The sequence below is a fragment of the Pogona vitticeps genome, chromosome 1, assembly GCF_051106095.1.
Source record: "Pogona vitticeps strain Pit_001003342236 chromosome 1, PviZW2.1, whole genome shotgun sequence".
NCBI classification, from domain to species: Eukaryota; Metazoa; Chordata; class Lepidosauria; order Squamata; family Agamidae; genus Pogona; species Pogona vitticeps.
The window spans coordinates 140,915,015-140,940,885 of record NC_135783.1 but is presented as its reverse complement, the minus strand read 5'-3'; the positions used below and the strand labels follow the sequence as shown (position 1 = coordinate 140,940,885).

Below are 25,871 nucleotides of genomic sequence, written 5' to 3'. Positions count from 1 at the left end.
CCAAATATAGGATGTCTGTGACAACATATACTAAGCATTGCACTATTTCAAATTGTGTGAGATAAACCTACAGTTTACAAAGTGGTTTACAATGTGTGAATGGAAATTAAATGAATGAATGAGTCCTGATCATGAATTATTATTTTTTTTTAAAAGCTTAAGCCTCATAGTAGCTCATTGGATTGAGATGAAAGCCAGGCACTTCAGGAATTGTACTGCCAAGCATTGACTGTGATTCCCCACCCCATTTGGAGCAAGTACCGTGTTTTGCAATATGGTATTAGTCCTGACCAGTCTTAAAGGGCTGCCATCATGTATAAGAAATGGTATAAATGTGCAAACAAAAATTCTATAAAAGTGTACTCTTCTGCCCACTTGAAATCAGTAAAGTTTTTTTTTATTGTTTTAATAACTTGGGTTAGGGTGTGGGATACAAAAGGTAAGACGGGAAAAAGGGTTGGGGCTGGGGGGGGAGGAGAAACAAAAATATACGAGCATCCATTCTACAATATTCATATTGCAGTATCCAAATTCAAAGTCAGCTTTTCTACTATTTTCTGCCTTCCAGATTTTAATTAAAATCAGTAAAGTTGAACACACTCTCTAAAGCAGTGGTTGCCAGCCTTGGGTCCCCAGATATTATTGTACTACAACTCCCAGAAGATTTCATCACTAGTTGTGCTGGCCAGGATTTCTGGGAGTTGAAGTCCAAAGTTGGCAAGCACTGCTGTAAAGCACTGGTTCTTAACCTTGGGTTACTGGGGAGTTTTGGACTGCAACTCCCAGAAGCCTTCACCACCAAATGTGCTGGCTGGGGTTTCTGGGAGTTGCAGTTCAAAAATATCCGAGTAACAAAGGTTAAGAACCACTGCTGTAAAGCATACCTTAGTTTTCAAATCTGGTCTATTTCTGGTCAGGACCTAGAAAGGACATTACCTAGGAACCTCAGTGGGGTCACAGCCTAGAAATCTGAGCATTGATGCTAGTGCATTAATATTGCCTTGTTACATAAGTCATAGAAGCATTTGCAGAGCTGGGCATCTGTGGTTTTTTTTTTCTTCTGTTCGTTTTTCCAGCCACCAGAAGAGATGAGATGTGAGCCAGGGAGTTTATGGCCAGTCTTTAGCCAACACATCTTGTTTGCCCATGATGGGGCCCCAACATTGCAATTAACGATGGAAGGGCTTTGACCATATGGAAAACTTGTAGGTAAATAAGTTACTGGGAATCTAGAGAGTGATGAAAGGTGTATTTTGCCCAAGAAAATGGTTTTCCGCTTACTTCCCTGAACTTTGCATTGGCTCCTTTTGTGCTTCAGAATCTGCTTGAAAACCATGACTTTAAATGCTCAATTGAGATTTATTAAAATACTCCAGCTACATAAATCCAACTGGGCAATATGTATTTTTAAGCCAGAATTCCTTCCTTGCTGTATTTTATGCACACGATCAACTTATAACCTTTCATTAAGGAAGCTGGGTTAAATCAGTGAACCACAATTTTTATAAGCTTTGTCTCCTTCAAATCTTATAAAACAAAGTTTAAGTGGCTTACATATCCCTAAATGAACTATAACAATTGCATCACAAAGTTCACTTAATTAGTATTGGGAGTGGGGTGGCAGGGGGAGGTGGTGGTGGTGGAGGACCTCTTTGCTAGTTTTCAGAATGCTTGAGATTTAACATACCGTATATGCTGTGACTGGAAAGTTGATGCTGACTTTAGAAGGCTGTAAACCAAATGAAGCCGCGGAGATAATCTGAAACAAATGAAAAGGTAATACAATAGCGCAATGCCATCTATATTAGTCTAGAATATCTTATTTGGAAGTTTTCTTTCATCTTATGAAAGAGATTTCTGCAGTTTAAAAATGTGATTAATAAATTACCCTGCATAAATCTTATGATAACGGTGATGGTCTTTGGAGAATTATGTAGCCACATCTGGAAAAAATATATTAGTGCCTCTAAAAGAACATGCTTTGCACTTCACTTACATGCACTGGGTGCACATTTTTTTAAAATTCATTTGTATGAGTATAAAACATCATCTCCCCCCCCCCCCCAATAAACCCTATGGTTTATTTCACAATAAAAGACAATTAAAAAAAAAAGCTTACTAGGAACTTTCAGATTATGATTCATCAGTGAGTTGAGTTGTTTTGCATTCACTACTGTACATTATACATTTGCATTATGGGATATGGGAATAGTTTATGCCTGAGCAGAGGTGGACAACTAGTAAATTGTCATGGGTCATTTGTTTTTGTTAAAGCAATAGAAACTAAACAGTCTGATGAAAAATACTAAGAAAAGCCACGATTCTAATTTTTTTAAAAAAGCAAGTATTGCAAATACCACTGTTTCATCTCTGTGATCCATCTGAGAAATGTCACACTGCAAGCTTGGGTAAGGTGGCGAATGCTAAGTCGAGCCAAATAGCGAGCCAAGCTTTCCTAGAAGACATGTTTTGCTGAAAAACATTCTGAGATTTTCTTTCTTTCTTTCTTTCTTTCTTTCTCTTTCTTTCTTTCTTTCTTTCTTTCTTTCTTTCTTTCTTTCTTTCTTTCTTTCTTTCTTTCTTCTCAGTCACTTTGATAAATCCTTTTGAGATGAGTTTTGAACTAAAAACTTGATTATTTTAATGTTAAATAGCATGAGAAAGGGTAGGTTTTTAGAGCCAATTTTTAAACTTTTTAAAATTTCCAAGCACATGTTTGGGGATCTGGTGAGTGAAAGGGAAGGCTATCACTGAACTAAGGTGACTCTCTAAATATTTTATATCTAGCTCTAACCAGTGATACGTATCACAATCATAGCTGTAATGTGCCTGATTTTATTTTCATATAGAACTATGCCTGTGCTTTACTTCCCCAATACATATAACTCATGTGCCTGTCACATGTTAACACTGTTCCTTGGAAATGGTCGTATTGATTCCAAAGGGGCTTTCCTCTAAGTAAATCCCCATGGTGTTACAGCTTAAAGTGCCAACGGCAAGATATATTTTGATAGAGTAATGGCAGCAGGATGCATCTCAGCTACTTACTGCCTCAGTGGGCACCTTATAGTAAAGATTAAGCAGCTCCTCACAGGGTTGGAGATAAGTAGAGCTAGAAAATTGTGGCTTGCAGATTATTTGTGAAGAATTTAGTAGTTACTAAATGAAATTTGTTGCTTTTCTGCACATGGAAGTGAGGGAAATGGTAACAGTCCTCCTGTTTCTGGTGAGGATGGAGAAAACTTTCCTGGCTGTCTCACATTGTCAAAAACAGAATAGTCCTCATCCTCTCCCTCCCCCCCCCTCTCTCTAGTTTTTTTTTTAACATAAATGTGTACGAGTCAAACTGTTTAAATTGCCCGAAACTGGGTTGGCAACTACTGGATAGGTTGTTAGCAACTTTCTTAATAATCAACCATCTTGCAGCGTGTGTGTGTGTGTGTGTGTGTGTGTGTGTGTGTGTGTGTGTGTGTGTGTGTGTGTGTGTGTGTGTGTGTGTGTGTGTGTGTGTGTGTGTGTGTGTGTGTGTGTGTGTGTGTGTGTGTGTGTGTGTGATGATCTGTACTCCACTTCCCAGTGGCAAAAACAATCCTTAGTTTGATACTATTAGTAGCCTAAGCCTTCCAGCCAAGTTATGCTACTCTCAGAGTTATGCCCCTTTCCCTCACTTTGTCTGATGATCACCAACAACCATGGCTTTGTGTGAAGCCATGGTCTCCCGGGCACCTAGGCGTGCCTTCTCAGGCTCTCTGGGAGCTCCGATGAGGCCTGGGCCACCTCACATTGTGAGCCTCCGTCATTGTTTACGAAGAGGGGGAACCATATTTGAATGTAACGCATAGCATAGAATGCATGAGAATATAATTTTATTTATCTTTAGAATTTAGGCTGAGGTGAGACCACCCTGTGAGGTGAGGCCCAGTCCAAAGGGCCTGGTTGTCCCCCATCTCCTGTTGTGGCTTACCCCATATAGCCCAAAGGGGATCTGCCAGGAGGGAGATTGCCTTCACCACAAACAAAAGGGGCAGTCACTCTGTTCTTCTGGCTACCTCCCCGGTTTTAACTAACTAGTGACCACCACACCTTCAAAACATCCAATTTTTGCACCACAACTCCCAGAATATTCCCAGAAGGGAACTTTTTAAGGGAAGGTGGCAAAGCAGCTATCAAAAACATTTATTCCACTTAATTAAATTTAATATATAGATTTCAAAAACAGAATAACATTCAGGGGCACATTCTCCACAGTCCCCTTGCTAGACAAGCCAGGTTTAGATGTCCATGCTTCACAGGATTGGCACTATGGTTGAGACAGGGCGGGCAGGCTGACAGACAGTTGGCCCTTTTCTCTCACAGTCGAAGATGTGGGGTGCGTCTGGGGATACGCATTGTCTTCAACTATAGCAACCAACCCTTGGACAACAAGTCAATGGAGTGTGAAAGAGAACTAAAATTATTCAATAATTGAGGGGAGAATTTCTCACTGAAAGAAGTGTAAGACACCAAATAGCCATTGCGATCTCGCTTTTGTTTCTCTAGATTGCTCGTCCATCAGCGATCTTCATTTTATGAATTTGGTCCAAATAGCAATAACCGCCAAAAACAATGGGGAAGTGTGTTTATATAACTACACCAAAGAGCAGTTGCAATTTAGATTTTTGCATCCAGAAAGCTCTCCTTGATTCTGTGCCTGAAGAAACTGTCAAATTTTATTAAACTGAATACCGTAAATGAAAATTGAAATATACTCTGTGTGTGTGCTTTTGAGTGGGGGGGGGGGGATGTGCCTGATCTAGGAACACTTATTTATCAAGGCTCTTTTTCTTTTCTTTTCTCCTTTTCTTTAGAGCCAAATTAAATATTGGAGTCTCCATCTGTAGACAGAGATTCAGACCAGAACTGTGTTACTTGACATCACTCATCTATTTTAATACATTTGGTTTGGGTCTCCTTTTCTAGCACAGGGTGAAGAGAGGGCAGGTCTGCCTATGTTCTTGATCTCTGGGTGACTTGCAATAGGTTGCCACGGGTTTCTGACGCTCAGTCACTTAACAATAGCAGCCACCAAATGGTAGCTGAAAATGATAACCTCTTGCTGAAATGAAGAAAGCTTGCTTTATCCAGAGAGATGTTTGTGTTTGTTGAGGGATTGTGAGCTGTGTTCATTTTTGGTATGTAGAAGAAAGTTGCTTTAATCTAGATGGTTATGATTTTCCCACTAGGTTCTAGTTGATGGATCCTGGGGTTCTAGTGGAAAGAAAAATAAATGCTGTCTGCCAGTGCAATTGAGAGAGAAACCATGGCATATTGCTTGGCTTTCTCCTTCAACTTCATTCAGATTCTAACCATCTTGCCGCAGCGAGCAGCTTTTGGCTTGCAACAGAGCAATGCCACACGTGAACCAAAGGGTTTAGGAAAGAACAAGTAGGACACCTTTCAGTGGCATTGTCTCCCACTTCCCAGGTAGAGTTGCCTGGTCAGGAACATCCCATTCTCTGAGACTGAAGGCCCTGAAAACAAGAGTGGATCCTGGTGATGTCACAGAGGTAGGGCAGGCAGGGCTTGAGGGGGTTAGCTACCAGCTGATTGTGGAAGCAGGCCCGAGGGGAATTTAGGTAGATGGCCCCAGTGCCTGAGCAAAGCAAGACTAAACATGGGAACCCAGAGCTAGGGAAGGGCAACCCTTTCGTTTGGTTCACTGGGCAGGCAGTAAAATGTGCCTTGCAGTGGCAGAAGTTGCAATCATTCCTTCTAGGGCTTGCATTCATGGCACATGGAATGTTTTCCCAGGGTGCTGCTGGGATTTATGGAGGATGCGCTGTGCCCACTGGTCTTCTGATGCTCCACCAGTTCCTTCATCAGTGTAATGGAGAGAACGGGGCAGGTGGTTGTAACGTTGAACATATTGATGAAGTGATCAGTGATAAACATTTTAAGAAATAATTTTAAATATTTAAAAAGGAAAACAGTGGAGCCCCCGCCACCCGAAACCCACATAGGCACAAATTAAAATGACGACAGCATTCATATCCACAAAACCACATTGAACTGAATTGGTTTAGAAGTGAGGTATTTTAAACAAGCCCCTGCCAGCCAGTTGGAAAAAAAACTCGCTTTGCAGTCCATATAAATTGATTTACTCCTTGTATTATCTGGCCAGAAATTTATAGATTGGTTTAAATAATGCTTAAATTGGTATAACTCAGGTCCTTATGGCCAGTATGACTGTACCCTAAGTGACAGCAATAGATCCCTTGGCCAACCGAATGGGGAAGGAGCAATTCTCCCATGTCCTGACAGCTCCTTCAGATCTGCTGTGCAGATTTTTAGGGTTTCTTAAATATCTGAAGAGAAAGAGGGTGTCATGGAGGAAAGGAAGGGGAAATCCTTTTGCACAATGGGAGGTCCGCCCAAGGAACACTTGATTTTACCTGTGGTGTTCACTATTAGGTCAATTTTTGATAAATCATGAAAAGTGTAAGCATGGCCTTTCCTTCTCCTCACCAACTTAGAACTGGTAGGGCAAAGTTGGAGGCAAATCAGGAATTCCAGAACATGGAAAATATTATCTCCCAAATTGTTGCCGTTTGAACATATGCTAACAAATGAATCCTGCACCTGACATAATCATCTTTAGAACAAAGTAGTGATATTCCTTCACCTGAGTTTTAACGGGTTCACATTCCTGAGCATTCTGCCAAAGGTGGTTCTGGAAGTGGGGCCTTTGCGTCCTCTCTGTGCGTGTGCTTGGCCACATGAAGACTTTGTTCACAGGAACATCTCTCCCCCCCCCCTTTTTTTAAAGGGTGGGAGAAAAATCATTAGAACCATGCTTGTATGTAATGATGTTGCTATACAGAAGGAAGTGTTCCCATTGAAAGGTATCTTATGCCAGAAAGGCTGAAGCTGCTTCACAATGCAATTTCACAGTCAGGGCTGTGAAGGTTCAGAAAGACTTAGGAGTGGGCTGTAAGTGATATATATTGTGGACTGGTGTACATGTGGCTTTCCAGACCTCATAATAGCTTCCTTCACCCTGTGTTAACTGAAAATTGCAACTGCATATATCCCAACAGTATTTATATTCAACACCCTTAACTTAGCCGCCTAGAATGGTCGAAATGACTAGATAGGCGGGGTATAAATACAATTTAAAAAAATTAATAACAAGAGAACTACTTGCAGGATTTTTAGAAAATGACCTTTGGTCAGGGATGGGGACTCAAGTCCCACGACTTGCTGTCAAGTCGGACTTAAGTTGCATTGATGACTTGATTTACGTTTTCTTTTTTTCAATGACTCGGACTTGACATGCAACTCAGAACCCAAACACCCCATCCCTTTTTCCCCTCCTGGGGAAAAAGCTTGTTTTTAATAGAGACTCAGACTTGGGGCTTGGGACTCAGGACTCCGTACCACTGACTATGGACTTGGGTCCAAAGACTTGCCAACATCCTTGCATTTGGGTTTCCATCCATATAATACCTTCTCCGTTTCAATATTTGGGACTGAGAGCATGTTCTTCCAGCCACCTCTTTGGATGAGGACATGTCTCTCTCTTTGACGGATAGCTTTCCCGGTTAACCCACACCAGGATAACAGTGTGTATCCCGTTCAGCTGGACAAAGCTTTCGGAGGACTGTTACAAATCCAGCTTGCTGGCATGAAAGAAGCCAGTCGGGTCTGATTTCAACCCATGATGTGAAAACCTCTACAAAGATCTCACTCTCTGGGAATGTGGTATTGGCTGGGCATTTTCTTGAAGGCCACCACAAGTTCAAGTGGTCATGAGAACAGGGCAGTCTTGCTGTCGGAACCAAGTGGAGATTGGTGTGTTGTTTCTTTAGCTCCAGACTGGTGGCTGATAGAAACCGCATTGCCTGACTTAGGGTGGAACACACTGGGTATGCTGTCTTTACCAACTCTTCCAGCACATCATAAAAATGTCCAAATCTGCATGCATGTAAAATTCCTTCCCCTTCCCCCCACAACCCAAAACCATATTGAAGAGAAAGGGGGAGGGTTGGACCTGACTTGGCATTGAAGTGATGTTATCTGCATGATGCCCTGAAATGGAATGCAGAAGGAGATATCTGTAGACATATGGCTTTAGCAGGTGATATGATGGCTTCAGATTTTGCGAGGAGTAATTCTCAGGAAACCTGGAAGCAAGATCGCCTAAAAACCTATTTGTTGTTCTTGTTGTTACATGTCATCAAGTGACCTCCAAAATTGTCCTCTCATTAATGGTTGCTCTTGCAAACTCAAGGATGAGGCTTTCTTTAGAGAGTCAATCCATCTCATATTTAGTATTTCTCTTTTCCCGCTGCCTTCAACTTTTTCCTACCAACTTTTCCTACCAACTTTTCCAGTGAGTCTTGTCATCTCATGATGTGCCCCAAATATAACAGCCTTCTCATTTTTTTTTGCTTCAGTTCAGACTTGATCTGATCCAGGACCCACCTATTAGTCTTTCTGGTGGTTCAGGGTATTCACAAAGCTCTCCTCAAAGCACCATATTCCAAACGAATCGATTTTATTTTCTGTTGGCTATCTTGACTGTCACATCCATACGCAGTAACTGGGAATGCAACCATCTTGGCTTTAGTCTTCAGTGACTAAGTGACTTCATCCTTACACTTGATGATCATTTTTAGTTCCATTTCTGCCCTTCTGAGTCTCAGATTTCGTCTAATTTTTCCATTTGGATCGATGACTGAATTGAAGTATATAAGATCTTTAACCATTTCCGTTTCCTCACTGTCAACACTAAAGATGTGTAGTTCTTCTGTAGTCATGATTTTTTCTTTTTTCTTTTTTTCAACTACAGTCTGGTTTTTACACATTCTTCTTTTACTTTCATCAGAAGTCATTTCAAGTCATCTTTGCTTTCTCTCAGTAATGCAGTGTCATCTGCACATCTTAAAATATTGTTATTTCTTTCACCAGTGCTCACTCTCTTCATCTGAATCTAATTCAGCTTTCCATATGATATGTTCTGGGTAAAGACTGTTGTCTGACATCTTTGCCTATGGGAAACCATTCTGTTTCTCTATATTCTGTCCTAACAGCAACTTCTTGTCTATAGTACAGGTTATGCATTGGAAAATCAAATGCTAATGTACCCCCATTTCTTTCAGAACAATCCATAGTTTCTAATGATCCACACAGTCAGAGACTTTAATGTAGTTTCTAAAGCACAGACTGATCTTCTGAAATTCTTTGGTACACTCCAATAGATGGCAGATATTTGCAATATGAACTCTAGTACTTATTCCTTTTTTGGTATCGAGCTTGAACATCAGGCATTTATTGATCCATGTGTGTCAAAAGATTTTGTTGCCGTTACACTCAAATTAACATTTATTAGTAGAATGTAGAAAAGGGCAATGGTAAACCACCCCTTGAAACTCTGATGACGAGACAATTTAGAAATGGAAAATGTAGTTCTTAATTTTGGAAATTGTGAATTTCAACTGTGAATGTACAAGTCTTTACTGTGGGCAAAAAAAATCACATCTTTTTGTGATGGGAAGCAAAGAGATCTTAGGTGTCCCTTCAAATAACAAGGCTGAAGCTAATTTAGATGCTGGACAAGGTTTAGAAAAAAGAAAAGGAAAAAGAAAAGAAAAAGATCCATAGGAGCCAAACCGAGTAGCTTTACTTAATGACTGGAAGGACTGAAAGCTCAGAGAATAACTTGATAGTACAGAACATTACTTGAAACTGGGCTCAAGACTCCTCAGGCTTAAGAATTCAACCACCCTACATTGGACTGAAAGGAGCTTTAAGGAGAAATTCCATCACTTTAGCACCAAGCAAAGCAAGCAAAAGAGAGCCCAGACTTCTGACTTAATTTCCTTGGCCACACACTCGTTTGAACCCTTCTTCTGTTGTGCAGATAGCCACCAGAGGGCATAAATGTCACCTTATGAACCCTGTAGCAATAAAAAAGAAATTGAAATAACAAAATTAATAATTATTAAATGAGGTTGACAGATGTCAAACAAAGCAGGCTAGCTGCTCCATGCCAGTGCGTACATGTGTCCAGAATTAAAACAATGCCTTGGGACTGTAACAGGAAAGCTCTGGGACAAATCACAAATCCCGCACTCATTTCTTAGCTATGAAGTAATCTCATTCACCAAAATCCAGAGGACTTTACATTTTAACACACTCCATATTCGCATTGGCACCCACAGAAGCTTGACTGAGGAAAAAAGGGCAGGAACGCAGATGCTGAAATGTGAACCGCGGCGCCTTGGAAGTGCATCCCAGCCAATGAAGCTTAGAGAAGCTGAGGAGTTTACATGGCGAAGGCATTTCCTGTATGTACATAAATAAGGCTCCAGTGTTTTCCACAGCAGACACATCAAGTGTAGATGACAGATGCACTTACACATCCTGGAACGCTATGTATAGTAACAGTGATCTGAATTCTGCTGATCCTTATATAGTTCCAACCAGACCACCTATGAACAAAAACAGCAGACATGAGGGAATACAGAAATTTCAACAACAACAACAACAACAACAACAACAACAAACCTTTGGGGGGGGGAACACATAATCAGCATGGAATGCCAGTGGAATATTATTGAGGGGGGCCCAGAACACAGTGACTAGAATCCTGAACAGGGAGTAATGCACATCAGAACCTTTTGTTGAAGGTACCATTTGCCCATATTGATATTTTTGAACGCTCTGATGGAGTGAGGGTCCTCAGAGACACATATGCTGGTGTGTAGGCAATGAAACTAGGAACTGAGGGCAGGAGGACTAGAGTGCTCCCTCTCCCCAGATCTTCTCTTTGCTACAAAGCACTGGGACATTCCCTTGGATTATAGCACTGCATTCTAAGTACCTCACCAAAATCCCTGGACACTGTAGGTTGGAGCCCTGGCAGTAAATAATGTCAAGTTCTAATAGCTGCATTGAGTAGTCTCTGTCTGTCTCTGCTCAAAAAAAAAGAGAGAGATAATTTCTAAATCTTGTTCATTCATCCATTTCACAGATAATTTGAAAGGCTTTGTTAAAAAAAAAAACCCACAACCTAATAAATTGAACATACTTCATTTCAACTATTGAATAATTTTTATTAAAAAATGAACAATAAAAAGGGGAAAAATTATAACATTGCCCATATAAAAAATCCTTGTCCACTAACAGCTTGACTAGGAAGAAAAATCTTTGCCGTCCAGCAGCATGATTGCCAATGACACCTGTCATCAGTCGGTCAAATACAATTTGGGATGAGGAAGGTTTACATTTACATATCCCAGGTTCTGATACATCATTTCTCTTTCCTTCTGCTAGCCCAGCTCCATACACAGCAAAATATCACTAGAGTGTCCCATAACAAGACAAGGAGCAATTAACTCTGCAGCACAGAGTATGACAACATGCATTTCCAAAGCAGTTCTTAGTAGCAGCTACGGCTAGTGATACATCTTCTAACAAGTACTTAGTAGTTTAACTGATGTAGGATCAAGGTAACCCCAACACTTCAGCAATTGCTTCAAGATTTATGTTTCCCTGTTTGGCTTTCATAAGCCAGACCATTCAGCAGCCAGGTTTGTGGCTGAGCTGTGAATGTTAACAGAGTCTTTGGCAAAATGCACACTCTAGCAAGAAAACTGAGCGAGAGAGAGAGAGATGGGAGACCCTATTTTAAACACGCACACACTTGCACACAGATTGTGTAAATACATGGGGGGGAGTGTCATCTTACAGCTTATGAAAACATGTGATTCTGCTAGAAAACATCGTTGAACACTGAAATTGTGTCAGACGTAATAGGTGCACTCCAGGGCTGTAGAAGGTGGACTGCTTCATTAGAGACTGTGATAGGTTTATTTCTTGATTACCTTTGCTTTCTATCATTATCTCCAAGCGGCTCCTTGTAATATGTGTCTGTGATCTAGTTGCATGTTGTGTCAGTCAGGGCAGTCCCACCCTCTCTACCTTGTGTCATGGCCAGGCCCCTAGGCTTTCAGGTATTTCGGGGGGGGGGTGTTCCTCCACCACTTCAATTTTTCACCCTACTACAGTTGACAGCCTGACCCTGGTATGGTAGTACCTAGACAGTGCATAGCCCTATATCCATTTTGAGGGTCTCCTGAAGAATTCGCTTCACAATTTTTTAATATATTTTTATTGCCCAAGTCTTCAGGAGAATACATTTTGGGGGGAGTATAATTGTTCGATGCTGTAATATTTTGAGGTGAATAAAATGTTTCTTATTGATCAAAAATGTATAATGTATGGATAATTATTTTAATATAAGAGACAATTGGTTTCATTGCAATAAGAAAGCAGTTCATGGTCTTATTAATAGAGGTTGAATAAGAGAATCAATTAATTATAATTTATGTGGGAAGTGTTAATATGAAAAGAAAATAGGAGGTGAAGCAAAACCTTTGGAGCTCTAGGGGAGCTCAGAGAAAGGACAGCCCCCTTTACACACAGCCTTGTGTGTAAAGATATTAGAATCATTAGTCTACCTTATTTCTGAGATTGATGTAGACAGAATTTCTGATCCAGGTATTCTATGTCTGGTTTCCTCTGCCTTTCCGCAGAAGTTGCTCAATACTGATCCTTCCCTCGGTGGGAGTCTTATTGTTCAGCTTCCCATGAGTGACTTCTAGTGGTGTCACATAAGCATGTTAATGAAGGTTACGTTTCAGGGAGTTTTCTAGCCTATGGTCTGAGCAGGTAGCCATACAAATTTCATTGGTGGCATCCATTCAAACAAGGAGTATCCAAGGTCAACAGTCCAAGATTAGTAGATGAGAGAGAGAAAGAGAGAGAGCGAGAGAACAGGATTCTGATGAAGAAAAAACACAGAACACATTAATAAACACTCCAGGACATTCACAGCAAAACATTCGGCAGCAAGATGTGGCCAGCAAGGTGCATGCTGTAACAAACAGTTTGTTTCCAAACTGCAGTTTCAAATGTAATACAGTATAGGCTGCAAATCAAATTGCAGCAAAACTAAATCACTCTGATGTGGCTTGCAAGAGTGGTCGCACCCTTAGTCATCATGACTAATTCATCGTGTTCTCTTTGGTGGGTTTCTGCGAAGCACAACTTCAGCATGGATCCAACCTGTTGAAGTGCTGTCTCGGTATCAGAAACTGGCAACCCCGTTAATCTCTGGGTAAACTGTGTGTTGGTAATTTTATTAATTAGTGGAATAGGCTATTCCTGTAGCTTATACAGAGTAATGGCAATAATAGTAATGCCACTATGTGCCATGTTGTCGTTATACATATTTTTAGTGGTGCAGGATGTGGAGCAACTTTTAAAGTATTATCCAAATCATTGGCTGAACTTCATGAATATTGTAATTCACAGGTGGAATATGGTGAGTCTGAGTTTTTCATCTCTCTCTCTCTCTCTCTCTCTCTCTCTCTCTCTCTCTCTCTCTCTCTGGTGATTTTGTAGTATTGTGTGTTGTGTGTGTGTTGCTGCTGCTGTTTGTGTTTCAAACTTCTTTTCAGAAATAAAGCAAAATTTCATAGGATTTTTGGGGCTAAAAAGGGAAAACAAGAGAGCAGATGAACCTTTTTCCATTTTGAAACCAAAATAGGAGGTGGACTCCTTTGAGGCCCTAAAATATTTAGAATAATTATTTTTTCCCCTTTTACTCTTACACATCCAATCCCTTTTAGGGCTGGAGCCATAACTTCATAAAGTAATGTTTCTGGCCTGGATCCGAAAAGCTGAGAAGCCAGAAATCTCACATGAAAAGCTTGTTTTTCTGAAGATGCCAGCCCATTCCAGAGCCTTGAGTGACCCAAAACCATCTGAAGGAACCTCTGGGTTTTTTGGCTGCAGCTCTCAAAATCAAACATGATCCCTGAACTCTTTTAGAGCAGCCGCCTGAGTACAAGAAAATATTAATATCCGTCTGAAAGACAATGATTATATTATTCATCAAAGCCTTAATGGTTCAGAGGTTGCTTTTCTGCTGGAAGCAGAACTTTACGGGGCAACAAGATATTCTTTGGAGGATTTGAAATATAGTTTTTTTAAAAAAATTACATCTAGCCACATACATACAATTATATTGTTGTTGTTACTTAACAGCAGAGAAAGAAGACTAATATTATTTTCCGTATCTCCCCCAAGTGTTGCTGATAATATTTTATGTACAGTATTTTGAATTCTTACGGGGCGGTCTGGTCATCCATATGAAGGCTTCTGGTATATTTTGGACACCCTGAGTTTGCCATTGAGTTGTTGACCACCTTTATATTCCAACTTCATTTCAGATTTGTTTAAGCAAGCTTTTCACCTGCACAACTGGCCCTTTTCAATGCCCAGTGTTATACACCCGTCCCAAAGGAGGCAGGCATTATAAATCACTATAATATGCATGTTGCTGCTACCAGCAGACGAGGGGCCTCACAAAGTGAATTTTAGATGAAATGAAATAGTACAGCCCACCCACATGAATGGAGGGAGAACACAGAGCCAGGATTCAACTGTACTGAGAACTGAATGTAAATGAGTTTTTTCATGATCCAGGCCGGCAACTTTGAAGATCCATCAGATTCAACAGCAGACATTTTGCTATGCACTTAAACCTTGTATCAAAATTATTGGGACTTTTAAAGTGGATTGTGCCCTTGATGCCCCATATTTACTGTCCTTCCACAAGCAAACTCCCCCTGAGTGAATGGTCGCCGAGGGGAGTTTTTAAAATGGATATTTGTGCCTTACTGCATTGGTGTTGCTGATGTTTTTTCTTATTGTTGGTATTGATCCTTTTGATATTATATACTCATTGTTACTAACTTAAATGCTGTCTTTTTATTGTTGGAAGCTGCCTTGGGTCTTTTTTTAAAGAGAAAGGCAGATTAAAAATATTTTTAAATAAGTGAATAAGGTGAGGGATTTTAGCTCAATGACAGAGGAAATGTTTTGCATACCAAAGGTCTGGGTTTCAGTATTTGTAGATAGGACAGGAGAGCAGCTGTCAGTGAGTGTAGATCAGTGGTGGGAAGTATGCATGAGTTTGTACCTCCTGGTAGATCTCTGACCTGTGATAGGTGGGTTAGGAATGTGGGCACCCAAATGATTTCACAATAAAATTAACAAAATGACTCCTCAGTTTTGTAATTGACATTGAAAGACAGGAGCCCACCTGGGCTGAAACACTACCTTTGTAATAAGCCCGGGAAAGTGTTGTGCTGTAGCTTAGCTGGGAGCAGACATGACCCCATTTATGACACATGCCCAGGTTGCGGGTTGTGGGGGGTGATCTGTATACTGTTGCAGTGGGTGTATTAGGGGGTGAGTGCAATAGGAATGTCATACTCTGCTTCTGCCCCCCCTTTTTATTTTTTAATTTTTTAAAAGGTGTTGAAGCACATTTGTGGGCATTTGATTGCCTGCCCTTCCCTTGGCCCATAAGCCCATGCATCTGCCTCTGTACAATACATTAAATGAATGGGTTGAGGATGAAGGGCAACATCTTCTTTCCAACCCCAGCAAGCCCATATATATAAAACAGGAGACCCATGTAGCGTTCAGCCCTGCCCTCACCTGTCCGTCACAGCTGGGCAGTGGAACAGCAGCCAATGAGGGGACGGGAGGTGGTGCAAAAGGGGGAGGAGCTGGGATATAAAGGGGTGTGTATGGTGCTTGTAAGGGAGATTTTGGAAGGAATTTTGAGAGAGTTAGAGATTAGTGTGTCTGTGGGCCTGTGAGCCAAAAAGTCAGTGAGAGAAGAGTCTGTGTGTGTCAGTGAGTGAGAGACCTTGATTAACAACTTGTGATTTACCCATTGTATTTTGTTATTCAAATAAACACATTTTGGTTTTAGAACAACACTTGTCTTCTTAAATATTTGATACTATTGATGGCAGCAACTGAGAAGGAAGAGTGAGCACTCCTGGAGGCCTGAGATATTAGAGGCTCCAGCGCGCTCGCTACAACCCATGACACGAATGGCAAATTGCTTGGTTATAACTGTCGATTGCAGTGGTTCTTCCAGAAGAGCTCCCGCACACTTTCTCCCCCCCCCCCCGGCCACAGATCTCCAGTGGCTCCACCAACTCTTTGGGGAATTATGATGCCCCATGGCCCCAGAAGGAGATGTCCTCTGTGAGTAACCAACTATTTTCGCTGGTCCCGAATCTTCAGATTGTGCAATTGCAAGTTTTAAAATATAAATTGTACATACACAGGTGCAAGTGGAAGTGCAGAGGAGAAGAAAACTTCTAAGATGCAACAGGAAAGAGGAATATTTATTTATTTATTTAATTTATACCCCGCCCCTCTAGACCATGTCTACTTGGGGCGGCTATATAAGTTGGTCAACCGGGGTGGGGGGGTGGGGGAACAAGGGCAGCTGGGAATTGGGGGATGGTGAAAAGGTGGACAGACAACTGATGGGGGAAAGGGGGGAGTTGTATGTAGCCCGAAATTGCAGTGTATGAGTAAAACAAAGACAGACAGACCGGAAAAGAAGACCGGGCACTGTTTCGAACTGTGGTATAGTTTGACATCATGTGCTATGTGACAGGAGTCACTTCAGATTTGATCGAGTTGTTCTGGAGAGGGTCGTTTTGCTTCTGGAGTGGTTCTTTGAAATTAGATTCCGGAGCTCTGAAGACTGCCCGGAAGGACATAATACTAAACAATAGCGATCAATAGCAGACCAGTTCTATCCTGAGGAATACTGAAGTAGAGCCAGCTACAGCAACAGATTCTGGGTGTCATGAATAGGAAGCAAATGGCTAGCTATTTATGATATTTGTCGCCAGGAAGGTAGGAGGCACCTGTGAGGTTTTTTCTGCCTAATATGGCTGGTTTGGGGCACTACTGTACATGCTTTGACTTTGGGATGGGATGGTACCCTTTGCAGCTCTGTCTCGAGCAGAAACATGTCTTGCGATGCCCCTAACCCATAGTCTGGCTCTCTAGGCATCAATTTCATGTGATTTCTCAGTGAGGAGGTTGCACCTAATCAGGATACCCACCAAATGTCCAGAAATTACATGTGAAAATCAGAGTAGAGTTGACAATATCCCTTTACAGATGGGTTACTTTGCTCATTCTTTTCTTCTTCCCTCTTTTTTTGCTGCTTCTTCTTTGTTTACTTCAGCACTACTGAGAAACACCAAGTTATATCACAACTTGGTTTCAGTTATTGACCATTTCCTTGCAGGTGTCATATTTTTGCTTCCAGAGATAGGTTTGCTGAGAACAGTCCTCACACTAAGCCAAAGGTTTCTGCCTTTCTCATGTGGTGCTTTGGCTGGTAGATATACCGAACCATCTGTGTTGGGTTTAGAGGTGGGTGTGGTGGGCGTTGATGTCAGTGCTGTTCTTTGATTCAGCTCTTGTAGAAAATAAATGTATAGAGTGCCCATGCAGGTGATGGGTTACAAGCTGCCCATGGGAAGGTTCCAAGCTTTCTTTCTTCTAAGCTAAGCTAGGTCATATATTTTAATTGCTGCTTATGAGATAGCTTTCCAGTTCCTCAGTTCACATAATTTATCTTTCACTACATCTCTTTTGGTCTGATTTTCTCCTTGAATCAAAATGGACACAGTATTCCAGAGAAGACATGAATACTTTCCCTATGCCTCTCAGGATTATCTTCCTTAAAACCCACCTAAAAATGGCCTTCTGTAAAAAAAAAAAAAAAATTGACATCACATGGCGTGATCCCAAGATTGCTCAAGCTTTATTCTTTTCCCAACACCTGTGCTCTTCTGGATTTCATCCTCTCTTGACCTTGCAGGAACATGTTTTCCATCCAGACGGAAGTAGCAAGATACCTTTATTCTCTGCCAGAAAGAACATTCAGCTGCAACTGAGAGAGCAGGAAGAAAAGGTGGAAGAATATTCTGACCCCACAAGTTAGCCAGAGAAACAACATCTATCAAGCGCCAAGCGGCAAGTGAAGGTCAGCTTGGATTCAACAAAAAAATCAATACCCATTTCCTGGCCCTGAAAAACGTTCCTCCTCCTGGTGCTTTTTTTGTTCCATTTCCATTCCCATTCCCCTCCTCTCTCTCATCTTTTTACTTGGCAAACCTGATGACAGGGTCTCAGTGCTTAATTTTTATGAAGCAAAGCACTATGGCTGCCAGGTTGGCAACATCCCATTCCCTGAATTTTAGGAGAGCCAAAACCTGAGACCTAGGAGCAAGTCCTTGTGATATCATAGTGTGTGGGCCTATGTGATGTCACAAACTCTTTAGCATCACTTGCACAATGGAGTGTGTGAGATGGATGGAGGATGCTAATAAATGTAAAGCCCAGTGTGTGGATTCTATCACCACCCTCAGCAGCAACAACAACTCAAGAACATGGGAGATAATGAAATACAGAAGGGAACTTCTGACCATGTCTGATGGCATATCCTGAAGTCCTGAGAGTGACCCCCTAAATAAAGCATCACCAGGTTGAAGGCATCCCCTTTTCTGAAATCTGAGGTCAAAACCTTGAGCCATGGAGAATGAACCTGGAACTCTCAGTATCCAGGTCAAAACCTGAGATCTGGTAACCTTTGTGAGATGCTTTAGAAGAAAAGTGGAGGAAAATGTGGTAAATAAACGCAGCCAGAAATGAAGTGGTGTTGGCCATCAGTTTTAATTGCATATGTAAAGATTCTGTTCTCTTTAAATAGATGCACAGTGCAATCTAATGCAAATCAGAGATAAGACCCACTGAGTTCAGTAGAATTTGACTCGAGGTACTAGAATATTGACACTGATTCAGTTACTATTTCATGGAAGCATTGCCTTCGTCTTTCAGAGCAGGAAATGAAACTCACTGAACAGTGCCCATATTGAGGCAGTTGTCTTCTACTTAAGGACCACAGACAACTTGTAACCAGGGCAGAGGAGGTGTCCCATCCTGGACCATGAGCTGACCCTGCCTAGAACCATATTACAGTAGGGTCTTGACTTGAGAACTTAATCCGTATTGGAAGGCGGTTCTCAAGTCAAAAAGTTCTCAGGTCAAATCTGCATTTCCCATAGGAATGCATTGAAAACCATTTGATCCGTATCTGCTCTTTTCCGTCCATAGAAACTAATGGGAAGCTGCTATTCTGCCTTCGACCACTAGAGGGGGATATTTTGTTTCTTTTTTTCTTAGGTCAAGAAAGGTTCAGGGAAGGCAGGGAAAATACAGTCCAGGCAGTACCAGGCAGTCTGAAGACTCCCAATCCACTCTCTAAACGCTGGGAGGAGTGAGGAAGCAGACAGGCACCCTTTTCACTGGCCAACAGTTAACTGAAAGTTCACATTTTGCACTTTCCCTGCCTCCCACGTGGTTTTTTTTCAGTTCTTAACTCAAATCTAAGTATGTAAGTCAAGTCAATATTTTCCTATGAGAGTGGTTCTTAAGTCAAAATGTTCTTAACTCAAGCCGTTCTTAAGTCAAGACCCCACTGTATACATGAGGCAGCCACCACATATAGATATGGTGCATCAACCACAATCACATTGGTCTGCATTTACATATGTGTTTGGTTTGGCTACATTTTCATGTGCATGCACACAACTTTTTATATGTACCCATAAAAAAAGAATATCTAAAATTCCTTTCAGGGTCATTCTCAGAAGTAGATCCATATCAGATGGAGCCAGCATGTTTTCACCGCTTCCAGCTGTGTGCTGCTATACATTATTCATACAGGGACCCTTTCCAGTTTGCTTGTTCCTTTTCCATGCCCCTCGCCTTTCATTTTGGAATCATATTTTGGATTGATTGCATTTGATTGATTGTGCCATGATTCTGTTTTTGTTTTTAACATTCCATCTTATTCTATTGTTTATTCCCATTGAATGAACCACCTGTTGTGTAGTGAGGAAATCAGGCTTGATGAAGGCCAGTTCTGTAAAGTTGCTCAGGAGAGACAAATTACAAGGCCATTCTAAGCCAGTTGTGTGAAAATCCTTAGGTAAACATAGCACGCAAGTCAACGAACCGAGCTCCCAAAATTGGCAAGGGTTTTTTTTTCATTTAGGTAATGGATAACCCTAGCACGAGGGTCTCAAGTGTTCCTCCTATGAACTAATCATGAGGAGGAAGCAGAGATCAAGCTTGGATTTTACTTGAGTCAAGTGCAAGAGCACGGATACTGTTAAAGGAGTACAAACAAAAAGGGCAGGCGCAACGTGGATGTTATGCCTGAAGTTTTACATTTAGTTCCTAGTTGAAGCATGCAGCGTCTGCCAAAAGACAAATTGGTTGCCAGGGCAATGCCTGAAGGAAGGGATCACATATCCTTGAGAGCTGAACTACAGAACAGTCATGCAGTTGATATGTCTGAATATCCAAGAGTTTTGATATGGAACAGCAATGTGAGGTCAAAAAGGTACATAGTATGGGGTGTTATGGAAGGGTCTGGGCATTTTATTTATTGCTTTAGAAATTATACAAAGTATAGGTCCAATCAGACCCTCATAGAAAGCCTCCAGAGGTTTCTCTGCCCACTTCGATATACATATTGTTGGGAGAAGCCTGCAGTTCTCAAGAGCCACCCAGTCCTTCCAGGACATTACTTTCTTTCAGCTGCAGACTTGTTTCCATTTTGTCCAAACAAGTGTTGATGATGAGAGCAGAATTTTTGCATACCCGCCCCCAAAACTCATTGAGCTACCTCAATGTATGGTGGATTGCCATCAGTTTGACAGATCAATATTTTCTTATTTAACATTACCAACAGAACAATTTGATATTGTAATAATTTGACATTCAGTTTAGTACAATATGTTCAACCTGTAGCATATCTGTTTTTTCAGCTGTATGTTGCAGGCGCTGATGTGAAACCTATGATCAAAGAAAGAATCCTAGTGATAATGTCTGCGACATTTTTATTGATGCCGACTGATGTACAGCTATTTGACTAATATAACTTTAACAACCTCTACCATGCTCCATTAAAATAAACAAGTTGTGAATTAAAAGACGTGCAAATGCATTCCAGTTATTTGCAATGAAGCTATCAATTCCCTTATAACGATTTGGATTTTCCTTCTGAAGGATGGTCCAACCATTTCAATAAAGCAACCATTCTCAGCTGGGGCCATATGGCACATTTGAAGGGTGCCACAGGCTAGAAACTCACACAATATATGGTCAGGAGACTTACGCAATCTTGATTTGGCCTAAATTTCATTCATATTGCCTTTATGGCTGTAGTTCCCAGAATTATCCAGACAGGTATGAATTGTAACACTTGAAATAGAGAATCCCACAGGAAGTTCCTCATTTGGCCTCTCCCATTAGGAAGACCAGTGTTGTGATGGGACAGAGGCAACTGGGGCTGGTTATAGGGATTCCATAACTCCTCTGTTGCAGCAGCTCCAACGGCTGCTGACCCATTTCTGGGCACAAATCGAAGTGCTGGTTTTAACTTACAAAACCCTAAACAGCTTGGCCCAAGCTATCTTAAAGACCATATCTCCCTTTATGAGCCTGACCGAGTGTTAAGATCATCAAGGGAGGCCTTTGTCTCGGTCCAGCCACCTTCACAAGTGCCCTTGGTGGGGACACAAGAAAGGCCCTTCTCTGCTGCTTCTCCCAGACTCTGGAACTCCCTCCCACTGGAAGCTAGGCTGGACCCATCTTTGTTTTTCTTTTACAAGCAGCCAAAGACTTTTTTCTTCAGACAGGCTTTTCCTTAATGACTGGCTGCCTAAGTGGGGGGTTTAAAATTGGGATGATTAGTATTTTGTTGTTCTAATCTGTTTTAATAATGCTTTTTTGAACTATTTTTAAAATGCAATGTATATTTAATTTTTTTCAAATTTCATTTTATTCATGCATACCTAACGTACAAAAGTAAAAACACTAAAAAACCTAATGATAATAAACAAAAACCATCAGATGTAAACATCCATACTACCCCTATAGATCAGAGGTTTCACCGTCATCTGGTATATTTAATTCTTTTTACATATTTATAACGTAATGTTTTTATCTATCTCTTTTAATGATATAAGCAGCCTTCGGTATGTTTTAAAGGGAAAGGTGGGGTGAAAATATTTTAAATAAATAAATGGCAACATAAACCATTCCCTCCTATTAAAGGAGAGAAATGTATGCTCTGTATGGCCTGTCCTGGATCTCCTGAGCTGACCTGTGGCATGGCTGTGCAGGAGAGGATGCTGTGCCATCGCCAGATTTGAAGGCTCAAGTGGCAGTCTGATAGGCTTCTGTGTAGGTGATCAGTGGGCAACCATCTTCTCTTTTACCTCAGGGACCTAAACATCTTGGATCAACCATGTTTTCCACAGCTTTTGTGCCTATTACCTTAGTTACTCTGAAAGCTGTGTTTCTGGGCTTATGTTGAGAATGAGCTTGTGGGTGCCAAGGATGCATTCTGTTTCTTCTGCTTATTTTACATTTTACATTGTGTTTTTTGTTCCTTTTTTCCTCCAAATTGCTCTGAACGGCCTGTAATGTGTTTTCAGACGATCTCCCATTCAGGCACTAAACCGGCTGAGGGCTCTTTTGCTTCAGAAGCAGAACAAGACAGAGTGTCTTCCACCCTAGACCTTGGAAAGGGACTATTAAGGAAAATGAATACAATGGCGTACTGAAGCCATCCACAACCGAGCAGGATGAGGAGGATGCTGTGGCTCCAGCTGCTGCATCATCTTACTGCTGCTTACAGGTAAGTGCAGCATGTCCTGGCATGGATTTGTCTAAAAAAGCAGTTGTCAAAGATCTGCTCAAACCATTATTTGAAGGAAACCAAAGGCAGTGAGCAGTGAATTCCAGCAGGTCCAACAGCTCCTCTGGTTTGGTGCCCAGAAAGTGTTGCAGACTGACATCAGTCAAGGAATGGTGGGAGCCTTTTCTTTCCAACCAAACATGAAACACATCTTGGGGCCCTGGGTTGGGGTGGAGTTGCAGCCTCCCTGACTTAGATTCAGATGGCTGCTCTTGAGAACCAGCAAACCAGTTGCATTCAGGTGCCAAAAAAAAGAGACCAGACATTTCTGGCCAGTAAGATGTTGTCAAGCATGTTGTCATTTTCCCCGCTCTTCATACCAACCATCATTTCTCCCCTTTTCCCAGATGTTACCAGAAAATTGCTGCCTTGATCTAAGCCAGCAAAGGACAATGGTTACAGATTTATCTGTTATAAATATAGAAGCTGCAGTTCTGTTTTCTGATAGCTCGTTACTTATTCTTCTTGTCATCTAAAACCAATGTGAAGTTAGTTTAATGTTGCCTTAGTGGTCCTCTCTCTTTTTCTGCGTATGTGTTAGATACAGTTGTTTGGCTTGGAGCGGAGCTGCATCTGTTAGCGATGTAGAAAAATGTCGGGCATGAAACATGTTTTCTCACACACATGTAAAAGTCTGGGCCGCTCAAAGGTGCATATCTTCCCCTGGCCTCTGCCAAAAACCATAATTTATAATGGCTGAACAAGTGGTTCCGTAAAGCAGAGATGAAATTATGGTTTGAAACAGGGGCGTTCTAATGTCTGCCAGATGATAATCCTGAAGGTTTGTGCACTCAGAATTTAGATCAGTGACCTTTGTTACCTTCTTCCCACATCACAAGATGGATAAAAAGATTATTTCCACTCTTCCCATATGCCAAGTGCATGTGAATGAATACCCTTTTAATCCTCAAAACTTACACCTGTGCTATCTTCAGACTGAAAAGGGTGAAGAGCAGCAGCTGTAGGGAACAGTGGCGGGCAGCGCTTAAATCTGATGAAGTGGATTTGTCCATGAAAACTAACATTTAAAAAAATCTGAAAGTTAGTCTTTAAGGTGCCACCAAGTTTTGGCTTTTTAAACTTTTTTTTTGTTTTATTTTCACCTGTAAGGTAGCGCTCAAGCTTACCTTGAAGTCAGCCAGCTTGAGTTCATAAAAATAATGTCTCAGGAAGAAGGACACCGGACAAATGAAGAAGCCACCTCTATGATTTGTTTGGCCCACTAATTCATTTTCAATACCAGAAATTGAGCTTGCATGCAAATATGTTATCTATTTCATTGCTCCTGTACTTTCTTGGTTTCCGTAGCTGATCCTGGGACAGAGAAAAACTTCATTGGATTTTACAGCCACAACTGAAGCCTCCCAAGGCTTACTGAGAGAAGAAATGTGCCTCCCCTTGGGAATTCAAAAATATTTGAGGCTTATGGGGGGAGTTTCGGAAAAAATGAACAACTTACAAGACATTGTGTGCTTTGTAAAATAACGAATGGCTAAAATGCAGGCAACTGAGGGGGAAAATCCACAAACATGCCTGAGTCAGTGTTGGGGGGGATCATACCATAGATAAAAGTCATAACTAAATATTCAACTTAGAATGTGTTTCTAAACATATGGATAAAGATCCTTGTGGCGGAAGCTCCTGAAGTCTTTCAACGTGATTTCAAACAATGGTGGGAAGAAAAACGTGGGTGGTGTTTGGAAAAATACAGCCAAATCCAAAAGAGAGAGATTTTCACATCTGTAAATATGACTTGGGAAGAAAAAAAAAGGCATTTTGTTGGCTCAGATTTTGAACCACTTCTGTTGTCAATCTGCCGCCCACTGCCCAGAAATCTAATAGGAGATCATGATTCACCTTTGGCCCATCCCTCATACCTTATTGTATACTGTACCTATGGATGGAAGATAAATTTATTCAGATCATGTTTGAATTCAATGTAACTAATCTTCCAATTTCAAATACTGTAAATGTGCAAACTGTCTGAAACCCAGTTATCCCTTTGAAATGCACATTGTAAATTAATTTTGATGCAATTCTCCAGTTCCATTTGAATGCACATGCATTCAGGTTTGAAACAATGCTCCCAAAAGCATTTATTTGGGGTTCTCTATGTGTACAAAACTGCCATTATTAAGAGAAATGCACCCAAAGGGGTACAGAACATTTCCAGGCAAACTACCACGGTCACTTTAAGGGAGATCATTCCTAGGAAAGCCACCTTTTCCAGTGTGATCAGGCATGCAGCTGTTTGTTAACACCCTGGATTAGGGAGTATTCAGCAAGACTGGATTGGGAATAGATATGAGCTGTGGTTCTCTTGTTTCTTCTCATATTGAGAGATTAAAACCTTTGGGACTAGTGCCAAATGGGCCACATTGGCAAACCTAGGCTAGATGAGCTCAGCCAGCACAGGAATGTGGAAAACGGGTAGGCATCGTTGAAGTGCATTTTCTATCTTTCCTCGCCACTAGCTATGGTGAGAGTTGGGAGTCCAAGAACGCTGGTGAGCTGCACATTCTCCACCCTTGATTAAGCACATCTCACTCTGTACTCCTCCACACTAGGTAAAAGATCAGCCTGGATGGGTCCCTGGTTTCACTAAAATGTAGAGGGCATGGATTTTGCAACAGGATTTTGGCCTGTGCATAAGTGACGGAGGAATCCTTCCCCATGTTTTAGCATGGTGCTGAGAGGAGGGCCTCTGGCAGATCAGCTATCACATCCGTTGCCTTTCCATTTTGCTTTGAGGTAGGCGGGAATTTGGAGACCATTTTTATTTTATTTCCTCACTTGGACCACTGTGCTGGAGGGAACAGGGTTGAGCTGTTGGTGTGGAAGGATTTGAGTGTGACAAACCCAGACCTACTGGGATCTATCACACAGTTACTAAGCTGCCACCAACCATTCCCTATAATAAGTCACACAGACCAGGGATGGATTTTTAAACAATAAAAGAATAAGGTTTATTTTAAATACAAACAGGGTAAATAAAACAATCAGGTGAATAAAATAAAGTAACGTGGCTTATTCTCACACACACAAGCATACAGTTTGGTTCACCTAGAACCTTTAACTTAAAGCACAGACCCTGAACCCATCAGTTCTGGCTAACCAACAGACCCCTGAACCTTTCAGGCTGGTACTCTGACACACA

At 41.3% G+C, this 25,871-nt stretch overlaps 1 long non-coding RNA gene across 1 annotated transcript in view; it reads left to right on the top strand.

Annotated features, from left to right (window-relative positions):
- Nucleotides 1-25,384, top strand: part of LOC110074263 (uncharacterized) — a 35,257-nt gene extending 9,873 nt beyond the window's left edge. The window contains exons 4-5 of the long non-coding RNA XR_013542683.1: nt 22,452-22,654; nt 24,023-25,384. This is a non-coding gene — a long non-coding RNA (uncharacterized LOC110074263). The remainder of the gene's footprint in view (nt 1-22,451; nt 22,655-24,022) is intronic.
- The last annotated feature ends 487 nt before the right edge of the window (nt 25,385-25,871 follow it).